Consider the following 12,449-nt stretch of genomic DNA (forward strand, 5'->3'; position numbering starts at 1 on the left):
AGTTTCTCAGTCCACAAGGCTGGTTATTTCACCTGGTCTTCTGTATAAGCTGGAATCCTGAAGAGGTAGATTCCAACAGATTTGCTGGCAAGTGCAAGCAGGCTAAGAAAAGGGAATCTTCCTTCTTGCATCCTCCTTATGTAGGATTCCAGCAGAAGGTCTGGCCCAGATTAAAGTTGTATACCACTCACTACACATGGATCTGGAACTTGCTTTGTCTCAGGCTGATCTTGAACTCAGAGATCTGCTTACTTCAGTCTCCTGGGATTAAAGGCATGTAATACCTTGACTGGGCCTAAACGTTTCATGGTCAAGATGCCTCAAGATCCAAGTCAGAAGCCATTATCTTCCAGCCTTGAGATCTGGGTCACAGGTGTGCTCTCCATTTCTAGATTGTAGTTCATTCTAGATGTAGGCAAGTTGACAACCAGGAATAGCCCTCACAATGAGCCTGGAGCAAGGTGAGAAACAGAAGAGGCAAGGCCAGGGGACTAGAGAAATGGCTCCATGGATTGGATTGAAAACTGCTCATCCAGGGATCAGGGTTCAGTTCCTTGCACCGACACAGTGGCTCCTATACTTCCAGGAAATATTGCCTGTAATTCTAGCTCCAGTAGATCTTATACCCTTTCTGGTCTTAACGTGTATATATATATATACATAACAATACACATAAGTAGGCATAAATCCTTTAAAACATTTTATTAATTAAAGAGAAGACACAGCTAGAGTCCTTCAGTCCCTTTGAGGGCATGTACCCAATGACTAAAGACTTCTCACTTTTGACCAAAGTCCCACTTCTCACAGGGCAGGAAGGACTAACTAGGTCTCTAGGTCATCTTTAACAGGGTTCCTACTCCATGACCTAAAGAGCTCTCTAAAGCCCCACCTCACAATGTCACATTGGTGACTAGGTTTCAGTGCATAAATATGGGGAACCATCTGTCACTGTGAAAATAGCAATGACAGCAATACAACATAAGCCAGGTGTGGTGGCTCATACCCTTAATCTCAGCATTTAGAAGACAGAACGACAGACATGTGTAAGTTCAAGGTTAGCCTGATTTATATAGCAGACTTTTCAGATCAGCCATGGCAACACAGTAAAACCCAGTCTCAAAAAAGGAAAAGGAAATGGATAGAGAGATGGTCCAGTATTACGAGTGTGTACTGCTGTTGGAAAGCACCTAAGCTTAGTTCTCAGTACCACATTGCTCACAACCACCAATAAGTCTAGCCTCAAGGAAAGATCACTTCTGTGTTCTGAAGTCTGTGGGCATCTGTATACACAGGCACACACTCATAAGACATACACACACACATACATATGCATGCACTCATGAAATATACACACACACATACAAACTCACAAGAATACACACATGCACACTTGCACACACAGAGACACAAACACACACACACACACGTACAAGCTATGATTCTCTGACCCTTAATTTAGGTGACTATCAACCCTCAAATGACTCGTCAAGTTCTCTCCTTAACAAAGGCAACCTTTTCCTTGCCAACTACTTCTATATTTTTCCTTCTAGCTTTACTACCTAAGCATGCATATCCAAGAATGAAGATTTTGCCTAGTTGTTTCACTTAATATAAATTGAATCTTATCAAGTATTTACTCTTTTTAGTCTGCCTTTCCACCAAACACCAGCACATCACTCTAGATCATTAAGTTTTATTGTCGAGGCACATATGTTTTCCTACACCAGGACCATCATGAATAATGCAGTTACAAGTTTCTCATGCAAATCTCTTAGCACACATGTGCATGGATTTCTGTGGTCTTGAGATGCTTTATTTTCATGGTGGATTTAGAATCAGGTAAGAGTTGCCAAGATACAACTCTGAGTATGCCTATCAGGGATTTCCAGATAGGACAAACTAAGAAAGAAAGAGAATGTCACCATCCCCAAGGCTGAGGAAAAAGAAAGCTGTGGATGTGCCAAGTGCTGCCATCCCCTTTGTTCTGATTCCTGTGTGCCTTGGTGAAATGGCCATGCCCTCCCTGCAGTTGTGGACAGAACTCTCTGAAGCTGTAGGAAAATGAGCCTTTCTCCCTTAAGTTGTTTGTGCCAAGTATTCTGTCAGGACAATGATAAAAGTAGCTGTCACAGGTATCTAGGGAGGGGATTTGGGGCTTCAGGGAATGTACTTTTATAAAGGATGACAAATCTCTTTTCAGAGAAGTGGGGTTTTTCATTTTGGCCAGCAATATATGAGGAGAGCTTCAGTTGTTGTATAACCAGCCCAGTATTTGTTGTTAGCCAGCTTTCATTTTTTTCCATTCTTGTGAATGTGGAGGTAACTCTGGGTTTGGGTTTATATGTCCCAATTAGTACTAGGATCAAACACCTTTCTATGTATTTATTGTTCACTGGGGTAGCTCTTTTGTGAAGTGTCTATTTCGGTCTTCAACCTGTTTTTTTTTTTTTCATTTTGCTCTTCGTCTGTGTGTGTGTGTGTGTACCAACCATGTTTGGTTCTACCCCAGGCCTCCAGATCTCTGGCCTATCCAGCCTAAATTCCCCCATAGGCTCAGGTATTTAAGCACTTGGTTTCCTGCTGGTTGTTCTATTTGAGGGAAGTTGCAAGAGGTTAGCTTTATTAGGATTGGGTTTTGAGAGTTTATAACTTCACCCCAATTTTTATTTGCTCTCTCTGATTCATGTTATAGGTTGAAGACATGGTTGCTTGGCTTCCTAATACTGCCACATGACTGCCACCTGTTAACCTACCATGTTGGACTCTTATACTTTTTGAACTCATTGTAAAACAAATTAAAGGCTTTCTTCCATAAGTTTCTTTTGATCCTGTTATTTACCATAGCAACTGAAAAGTAACTGATACAGCTGTTTAACCTTTCCTCAGGCAACTGTACCCCAAAGATACATTCATCTTCACCTTTCCTGAAGCTTTCCTTTTTTATTTCTCTAGCTTATTACACACCCAATTTAAACCTAAATATTAAAGCTGTGACTTATATCTGTGGTATATGTTGCAAAGATTTTCCTTTTGTGTTTGGATTTTTACTGACAGTATTATTTTGCTATTAAAACAAGTTGTATGGGCTGGGGATGTAACTCAGTTGGGTAGAATGTTTGCCTAATATGAACAAAGCCATGGTATCAATCCTCAGCACTGCATAAGCTGAGCATGATAACATACACCTCTAAGAGATAGAGAAAGGAAGATCATCCTTAGTTATATAGCAAGTTCAAGGGCAGCCAAGGCATGCATGTACGTGGGCATGCACATGCGCATACACACACATCACACATACACACACACACACATGTTTGATTAAGATAATTTTTGTAAGCAACTCATCAGTATTTTATTGCATCTGGATGTAGAATCCTAATTTGAAAATCTCTACATTAATATTCTCAAGACTCTACCCACGTTTTCTTCTAGCACTTCCATAGTTTGATTTTTGTCCATTTACATTACAATTTTTTCTTGTGTACAATAAAAAGCAGGGATGTCAGATGCTCTTCTGAAGCTTGTGAATTTCCTAAAACAGCCTTTAAGGGGATAGTCTCACTGGGTATAAAATTCTAGATCAGCAGTTATTTTCTTTTTTGTATTTTAAATCTACATGACATTGCTTCAAATCCACATTGTTTCTCTTAGGAAGGCAACAGTCTGGTGACTGCATCTTCAGAAGAAACTTGTCTCTTCTGGCCTCTCTGATTTTTTTCTATTTGTTTGTTTCCATCATTTTTTTTATTCGATATATTTTTTATTTACATTTCAAATGATTTCCCCCCTTCTGGCCCCCCACTCCCCGAAAGTCACATAAGCCCACTTCCCTCCCCCTGTTCTCCCACCCACCCCTTCCCACTTCCATGTTCTGATTTTGCCTTATATTGCTACACTGAGTCTTTCCAGAACCAGGGGTCACTCCTCCATTGTTCTTGTACCTTATTTGATGTGTGGATTATGTTTTGGGTATTCCAGTTTCTCAGGCTAATATCCACTTATTAGTGAGTGCATACCATGATTGATCTTTTGAGCCTGGGTTACCTCACTTAGTATGATGTTCTCCGGCTCCATCCATTTGCCTAAGAATTTCATGAATTCATTGTTTCTAATGGCTGAAAAGTACTCCATTGTGTATATATACCACATTTTTTGCATCCATTCTTCTGTTGAGGGATACCTGGGTTCTTTCCAGCTTCTGGCAATTATAAATAGGGTTGCTATGAACATAGTGGAGCATATATCTTTATTACATGCTGGGGAATCCTCTGGGTATATGCCCAGGAGTGGTATAGCAGGATCTTTTGGAAGTGACATGTCCAGTTTTCTGAGGAACTGCCAGACTGGTTTCCAGAGTGGTTGTACCAATTTGCAACCTCACCAGCAGTGGAGGAGTGTTCCTCTTTCTCCACATCCTTGCCAACACCTGCTGTCTCCTGAGTTTTTAATCTTAGCCATTCTAACTGGTGTAAGGTGAAATCTCAGGGTTGTTTTGATTTGCATTTCCCTGATGACTAATGAAGTTGAGCATTTTTTAAGATGTTTCTCCACCATCTGAAGTTCTTCAGGTGAGAATTCTTTGTTTAACTCTGTACCCCATTTTTAATAGGGTTATTTGGTTTTCTGGGGTCTAACTTCTTGAGTTCTTTGTATATATTGGATATTAGCCCTCTATCTGATGTAGCGTTGGTGAAGATCTTAACACATCTTCCTATTCCTGGATTTTTTTTCTTCGATCATATGTATAAATGCAATTCTTACAACTAAAAGTCTTTCATCAGTTATGTCCTCCTTTGCTTTTCCTGTTTCTTAACCTCATTTACATATGTCCATCCTTTTCTATCTCTTGTCTGATTCTTTATGTTTTCCTTCCAGCTGTATTCAGCTTTCTGGTTTTTCCCTCTGCTATGTCTGTTCGATTGATATATTCATCTCCCTTGTTGTATTTTTTCCTCCTAGAATCCCACTTAGTTTCTATTTACAGCTCCCAGATGTTTGCCAATACCTTCAATTTTTATCATCTTGACTTTTCTGTGTTTTCTCCCATCTTTGGTAGTCCTAGAGATTGAACCTAGGGCCTCACATATGCCAGACAAGCACTTTGCCATCAATCAACAGACTCAGCCCCTGTTCTCTTCTAGAATATAATAGCTATAGTTATTTTAAAGTCTTGTCTAATAATACCACTCTCTGAATGTCTGTAGGATTATTACTATTATCAATTATTTCTTCAGTTGTGTTTCTAGTGCTAAGGAGAAAGAATGATTTTGGAATTCTTTTCATCAAAGATGCCCTCTGGCGGGATTAAATAAAATTTCTACTGGGGTCAGGTCCATAAACAGAAACCTGTAAATTAAACCAATATAAGATAATAGGAATGGGTAGGGCTGTGGCTAACATATCCCATTCAAGGGCCTTCAAATTGAAAAACGGTAAAATCTTTCCAGCTAAATAAAATGTAGCTATGAATCCAATTTGCTTTCCCAATGCCAGACACTTGTGGTCCTTCCATATGATTGATGCATGTCTGCCCTTCGTGACTTCCTTTTATTCACAATACAAGGTAGACCATAAATAATGACTGTGAAATCTTGATGCTTAACAACAGCTTATTTATAACATCTCTATTACAGAATTAGACTCTCTGAAGGCTTCAGGTGCCTTAATTTCACATCTCAATGTTGTATAGACACATCTCATAATCTGTCTTACAGATGAGGAAAGTAAAGCACTATGAGATAATGGTCTGACAGAGATCCCTCCACTGTCCACAGCAGAGCTGGATTTCTACCATACTGCTCTGTCTGAAGAGCCAGCACCAAGTCAGAACACTGGGGTGCACAGAAGAAGAACCTCAGAGGTTCAGCAGTCTGGAGCTCTTTTTTCTTCTGCATGTATGTATGTTGGGGGTATGTATGGATATGTAAAAGAGTGCACATGGTGTACACACCCATGACCACCATGACCACAAACAGAGACCAGAGGAAGAAATAGGTGTCCTTCTATGTCACTCTGTCATTCCCTTGAGACAGGATCTCTCAATGAGTGTGGCACTCCTGTTGTTCCTATGCTGACTGACTGACAAGCAGCAGCTACCCTCCTGTCTCCGCAATCCAGTGTTCCAGTTATAGACACACATGAGACTATGCCAGGTTTTCTTAGGTAAGTGCTGTGGCTTTAACTCAGTTCCTTGTGCTTATGCAATTGCTCTTACTCTCTGAGTCGTCTCTTTAGCCCTTGAAAATCTTAAGTTCTACTTTTTTCAGTAACCATGAAATCCAGAGACAGCTGGGCAGTGGTGGTGCACACCTTTAATCCCAGCACTTGGGAGGCAGAGGCAGGTGGATTTCTGAGTTCAAGGCCAGCTGGTCTACAGAGTGAGTTTCAGGACAGCCAGAGCTACACAGAGAAACCCTGTCTCAAAAAAAAAAAAAAAATCCAGAGACAGAAAGAATTCTGGTTTTAAGCTAGGCATGGTGCTTTTAACCCCATGGTGGCAGAGGCAAGCAGAAGTCTGTGTTTGAGGCTGTTCCAGTCTATGTAGAGAGCCAGGGCTACATAGTGAAATAATTTCTCAAAACAATTATTATTATTGTTTTTGTTGTTGCTGCTGCTGTTGCTGTTTTAGTTGGGTGTGTTGTGGTGCATATCTGTGGTCCCAGATACTAGGGAAGTGAGACAGGAGGATCATTTGAACTTATGAGCATTTTTGACAATCTCAGGTAACAATGAAAAAGAGAGAAACAAGGAGAGAGAAAGAGAGAGAGAGAGAGAGAGAGAGAGAGAGAGAGAGAGAGAAGAGGGGAAAAGAGAGAAAGGTCAGAGGAAACAGAAATGTGCTGTTTTATGGGTACTCTGGGGCCCTCTGTTCCTTAAATACTGCTATGCTGTCATCCTTCCTGTTACAAACAGGGATGCATCTGAAGGCTGATTCAATTACTAAATATATAATTGTTATCTTCATAAACCATATCTTGACATTTAATATGCCAAACCTGATCTTTTTATGAGTGAACCAAGTTATCCATAATACATTTTTTACGTCCCACAGCTATCAAGATGGCTTCAGATTTATGGAGTGCTAAAAAAGTAACTATACCATAAATTTCAATTTTCCCTAAAATTGCCTTTTATAAATGAAACAGGAAAAGTTATATTCTTGTCAGTGTCTCCTCTCCAGTATATTAAGAATTCCTGAAAAGTTGAAATAGATCAAAGATTGAGGGTCCTTGTGCAACCCTGAACAAGCCCATTGCAAAGTTTTATCTACAGTCCTTCTTGGGGTTATGGAATTATCCATGAATGTATGGAACTGGGGAAGATTGAGCTACTGACAAATGAGTTTAGAGATGAAGCCTTGCGTCTCCACCTGAATCTCAGTAGTACATAGTCTCCGAGCCAGAAGACCAGAAGTTGCTGGTGGTGGGGTGATCGACAGGAACCATTAGCTGCCCGGTAGCCAGGCTGTGCTGGGAGCAAGAGATGGTTGCAAAGCCCTCTAGTGCTTCAAGCTTTCCTGGCCTCTGGGAACTCTCACCTGGGCTTCTGGATGCTTCATGAGAGTCTGCAACAGATCCAGAGGCACCAGGCAATGAGAGGCACTCAGTAGGCCTTCGAGGAAGCCAGTTCACATACTGAGGAGATGGATCAGTGCACCAAAGTGAGAATTGTATCTTCAGTTATCATACCAGAAGTCTCAGCAGATTTGGAGAGTTGAGGAAGAAACAGACACTGAAAGAGATGAATGAGATCCAATCAAAAAGTCAAAACTCTGCCCAGGTGCATTTCAGAATCTGTAGAAAAAACTCAAAAATGTAAAAAGATCAGAGCACATCGCCACCCTGCAGTTTTAAATGTGGGCAATGCACTGTACCTCAAGGTCTGTGTTCAAGGCTTGATCTTCAGGGTGGCATTACTGGTGAGCGGCATGGGTCTTCAGGTGACTAGACCTGATGCAAAGTTGTTAGGTCATTGATTATTAGATTGTCCCTTGAGTATGTTATAGAACACCAGTCTCTTCCTTTTCCTCTGTTTCCTTCCTGACTCACAGTAGGTGGCTTGCTATACCAGGCATTCCTGCCCTCTACCACTTCTGACAGAGGTTTGAGGAACTGGAGCCATCTGATCCTGTACTAGAACCTTCACAAGCCACAATAAGTCTTTTCTCTTTATAAATTGTCTTCAATATTTTGTTAAAGCGGCAGAATCCTAATATAAAGCCACAGTTCAAATTTAAATTGAAACAAACCAAAACATGTTACTATTTAAGAAGTAAAAGACAATTGAAGAAAAGTGTGTACCAGTTGCAATTTCAGTAACCATTTCTCTCCTTCCTTTCCTCCTTTCCTCCCTCCCTCTCCTTCTTTCTCTCCCTTCCCCTCTTTCCCTCTCTCCCTTCTTTCCTTCCTCCATACCCATTTCAAGCTTCACATAATTATTTTTGTAGCTACAATCTCTTCCCTGCAGCCATCTACTGTGGTGGGGGTGGCATCTGAAAATGACTCCCCACTTCCTGTGGGTAGAGTTTCTTTGGGTGACACTTCCTGTTAGTTTGTCATCCTGAATGAATGAATCTATGAATTTCAAAGGCGCATCAGGAGAGTGAAGTTTGACAATGGTTCCTTAGAAAAACCCCTTTCTTGCACCTAAAAATCGCAGGAACATGTGCTTTGTCAGAGCCTCATCTCACGACCATGAGGAGGGGCTCTCTGAGATAGGCCTCCAGCACAGGTGATAGCACAGTCTCTCCTTCTGTATTATCACCTGTATTCTGGGCTTCTAAGCTAGTGATATATTTGTTCCTTAAGTACTGCTTACATAGTTCTAGGCTTTCTCTAACCATGCCCTCTAAGGTCTTCCAAATTTCCTTCACAAACTGGTTCCAGAGAGTGCTTCTGAATCACATGTTCAGGAAGCCATAGCAATGATTCTGCTTTCTTGGTACTAGCAGATTTTCCTTGCTGACAAAATGTCTGAGCAAAACAATGTAAAGGAGGAAAGATTTATTTGTGTCCATTGTCCATCACCCAGGGAAGACAGCAGCTCCCCCTGTGGCAGCCAGAAAGCAGCCAGAGCAAGTGCCTGAGCTTACTGCCTCGCTTCTCATGGCTGAGGAATACTGGATCATCTGTCTATTCATTAGCTGGAGAATATTCATTCATATTTTTTTAAAGTTTCTGACGATTAGGAATAATACCCCAATAAACTTGCAAATACATGTCTGTGTGTGGATACATCTTCATGTCACTGGAGTATGTGCCTAGAACTGCCATTTCTGGGTTATACAACTCTGTGTTTGACCTTAAGCACTAACAGACAGTTTTCAGAAGTGACTGGGTTGTTTCACATTCTCCACAGCTTTGTCAACATCTGTTATTACGAATATTTTTTAACTATAGTCATCATAGTGTATGAAATATCTTATCACAGTTCTGATTTACATCTCTCTGGTGGCCCAAGCATGTTAATGATCACATTAACATGAGGTACTGAGGCCCTAGCAGGAGAGGAAATGTTCTAAAGACGAACACTTGCCCCCCTCCCCGCCTCCGTTAGGCTATCCTTTTTGTTTTTTTAACTTGCCAAGTTGGTGAGTCTAATAGGCACTCAAGAATTAGAGCTGGGCTGAGGAGCTGGCCCAGCATTTGCGAGCACTTGCAGCTCTTGCAGAAGACTTCCCATCCAGTCCCCATTGCCCACATCAGGCTGCTCTTGACTGCCTACAGCTCCAGTTCCCAGAGATCTGGAGCCATGTTCTGGCTCCCTAGGACAAGGACATGCACGTTATACAGACATACAGACAATCACACATATACATCTTTTTAATGAATCCTTTAAAACAATTAATTTGAGCTCAAGTAGACTTCCAAGGAAAAGCTACAAAAGGCTTGAACTCTAACCTACAGAAGGAAGGGATGGCATAACAAAGAACTCTCTCTGGTCCTGGGGTAGGTGGAAAGCTTACCTCTCATGGGACCCATTTCTTGTCTCTTTCCTAATAGAGAATCTTTAAAACCAATTTCTTTAACCATATGGAAATTTGAGAGAGAGAGAGAGAGAGAGAGAGAGAGAGAGAGAGAAGAGAGAGAGAGAGAGAGAGAGAAGAGGTAGAGAGGTATCTCTTAACTTGAGGCAGAATCAACCTAGGTCACCTTCTTCCCCCCCCCCCAAGGACCAGTTATCCTGTCTCATAGCTGAACTCAAAGAGATTTTGTCCTAATTTATGGTTTTCTATGAACTATAAAATGGCCATGAGTATGGTGGAAAGGAAATGGAGCTTCTTTCTGCTCAAATTTGGTTTGTTCAAATTAAAAATAAAATCAATTTCTGTTACCCATTTCCATGTCCTTTTTTTTTTCAAATACAAGGAAAATAAGGTGGCAGGCTATGAACTCCCTGCCTAGTGCATGCGGAGCAGGCTTTCAGGTTTGTTGGAGAATTTTGTATATAAGCATATTTGCTTTGAATAAATGTCTATTCATGCTCATGGTCCATTTTTAACTGTATTGTTTGCCATTTTATTATTGAGTCCTTTATGAAGTCTAGACACAAGTGACATATTGAATGTGTGATGTGCAAGCACTTCCCCTCTCTCCACGAGCTGTCCCTTTCCTTTATTGATGGTAGCCTTTGAAAATACAAAGGATTTTAGTTTTGAGTCCAGTTTTTTTCTTCCTTTTGTTGCTTAGGCTTTTGATGTCATATCTAAGAATCCACTGTCTAACCCAAGGTCATGAAAATTTTTATCTGGGCTTAATAATTTAAACTGATATATCTGTGATATTTTTGTATGAAGCATAAAAATCTGTAATAGTTAAAGTTAGCTGATGTATAACATGGGTCTGGGGAGACATTTAAATTGGTAAAGTGCTTGGCATATAAGCACAGGGGTCATGAAAGAAACTCCTAGAACCCATATTAAAAATTTTGGAGTAAGGACCATTTAACAAAAATCCCAATACCAGGCATAAAAAGTCCCCTTTGAATTGTTAGTCAGAGTTATCCAAAAGACTCCCAAACATTGCAGGCTATCACTGTCACCCTTGATTGCTCCCAGAAATTAAATGTACATCCCTATGGCCAAAGACACACTTCAAACAAAGGTTCCAGAGGACCCTGAGTTGGAACTGATCTGAAAGTGTTCTCGCTAAGACCTGCTTCCATGGTACCATGCAAACTTCGAAAGGTGCAAAGCAACCAACGGTTCTACACAGCTATGACACACATGAATCAACAATGGCCAGCAGAACCCTAAGGGTGTAGTAGTGGTCTGAATACCTGGGCAGCAGCCACCATCTCTCTAATTGAACTAGGACCTGCTCAGCCAGAGATAAATCATGTCTGGTCTTGGAAACCTACCCAACTACTCAAGCCTAGTGAAGACATTTATCTTAGAGGTGAACCTACCACCACCTCTTTGCAAAACCAATGTAATTCCTAAATACATTCTAAATATCCTTATTTATACCCACAGATAAATGTAGTCCTCATCCCTTAAGAAGGAAACTTGTCTTATACGGAGACCATAGAAGGAACCACAACCAATCAAAATACAGAGTTGTGAAGTACAGTCTTAATAACTCCTATACCTAAGCCTCAGGAAACATTTAAGGAAAGAGGGTGGAAAGATTGTAAGGGCCGGAGAATCCTAAAGTTTTCTGTGAGATTGTGTCTCCTAAGAATGTCAAAGGCTACATCCATAAAGTCTCACTAACATGATTGGCTAAACATGAGCTGAATAAGGACAATAACAATAGACATGCTAACATGAACAAGGAAAGACTCAGAGGCTTCAACACTATACAAAGAATGACAGGCAACTATAAGGAATGCTGAGAATGAGAGAAATCATCTTCCCCAGGGAGGAGCACACCAACTGATTATCCAGTACCAAATGGCCAGCCCTGAAAACATACAGACAAGTCACATTATATAGACTGCGCAGGTTGTACTTATGTGTTCAGTAATATTTATGCATATGTGTATGCATATATGCATGTATGTAACAACAATTAATTTAAGAGAGGCCATAAATTTTAAAGAGAGCAAGAAAGGAGAGGAAACAAAGAGAGAGGTAAGGGAGAAATTATGTACTTATAACCTCAAAAAATGAATAATTTTTGAAATCCTGATGTAGTAGGTAGTCCACACCTGTAATTCTAGCACTGCAAAGATGGGGACAGATGGATCTCTGGGGCTCACTGGCCATCTAACCTGGCCTACTTAGTGAGATCCAAGACATAGAAAGACATCTCAAAAAACAAGGTAGACAACATCTGAGTAACAATAGATAAGATTGCCATCTGACCTTCACACGCATGTAGCCTCACCCACAAGCTTGCATCCACCTACACACTAACACAGAAGTTCAGAAACTGTTAACATATTCCCTACTATCAACCTGGTCCATAAAAGAACATTAGACAAGGTTACCATTATTATCCCTATTT

This window comes from Apodemus sylvaticus, chromosome 1 (assembly GCF_947179515.1).
Source record: "Apodemus sylvaticus chromosome 1, mApoSyl1.1, whole genome shotgun sequence".
NCBI lineage: Eukaryota > Metazoa > Chordata > Mammalia > Rodentia > Muridae > Apodemus > Apodemus sylvaticus.